The sequence below is a fragment of the Abrus precatorius genome, unplaced genomic scaffold (genome assembly GCF_003935025.1).
Source record: "Abrus precatorius isolate BTA unplaced genomic scaffold, Abrus_2018 Scaffold5, whole genome shotgun sequence".
In the NCBI taxonomy this organism is placed as follows: Eukaryota; Viridiplantae; Streptophyta; class Magnoliopsida; order Fabales; family Fabaceae; genus Abrus; species Abrus precatorius.
Window position 1 is genome coordinate 6,047,755 of NW_020874395.1, and position 978 is coordinate 6,048,732.

Sequence of the window (978 nt, forward strand, 5' to 3'; positions counted from 1 at the left end):
ATACCCGGATGTGGATGCCCCTTTTGTTCTTAAAACTAGCCTAATCCATCTTTTGCTTAAATTTCATGGTCTTGCAGGTGAAGATCCACATAACACCTCAAGGAATTTCACATTGTTTGCTCTACAATGAGACCACAAGGTGTGCCTGAAAAGCATGTGAAATTGAAGGCTTTTCCGTTCTCTCTTATGGATTTGGCTAAAGATTGGTTGTATTATCTTTCACCTGGCTCTATTACAAGTTGGGACACCCTCAAGAGATTGTTCCTAAAAAAAATTTTCCCTACCTCAAAGGCTGCCTCAATAAGAAAGGAAATATATGGTATTAGGCAGCTGGAGAGGGAAATTTTGTATGAATGTTGGGAGCATTTCAAGAGACTTTGTGCTAGCTGCCCCCATCATCAGATAAGTGACCAGCTCCTAATCCAATACTTCTATGAGGGCTTACACCTAATGGATAGGAGCATGATCGATGCAGTTAGTAGAGGAGCCCTAGTTGACAAGACTCTCATTGCCGCTAGAAACCTCATTGAGAATATGGCAGCTAACTCTCAATAGTTTGCTACAAGGAAAAATTCCATCATGTCCAGGAGTGTCAATGAAATTCAAACTTCAGATTCACACAAGCTGGAGCATAAGCTAGATGAATTGGCTTCTATGGTAAAACAGTTGGCATCCATCCAAAAGAATTCTGCTGCATATACACCTCCACCTCCATCCATTCCAGCCATGCTTTGTAGGATTTATTCATTTACGGATCACTTCACTGATAGTTGCCCCACATTGCAAGAAACTGAATCTTCAGAAGGTAATCCTCAAGCTTATGCTGCAAATATTTATGCTAATAAATTTCCTTTTCAGCAGCCACAGCAACAACAAAGCTGGGATTTATTTTCTAATAGATATAATCCCGGTTGGAGGAACCATCCTAACTTAAGGTGGGGAGCAAATGCACAGCATCAAGGCTCTAGCCAACCAACC

At 41.1% G+C, this 978-nt stretch overlaps 1 non-coding gene across 1 annotated transcript; it reads right to left on the reverse strand.

Annotated features, from left to right (window-relative positions):
• Positions 1-299: 299 nt before the first annotated feature.
• LOC113868248 lies at positions 300-404 on the reverse strand. Its single transcript, XR_003505269.1, has one exon. It is a non-coding gene; the product is annotated as a small nucleolar RNA R71 (small nucleolar RNA).
• Between the last annotated feature and the right edge of the window lie 574 nt (positions 405-978).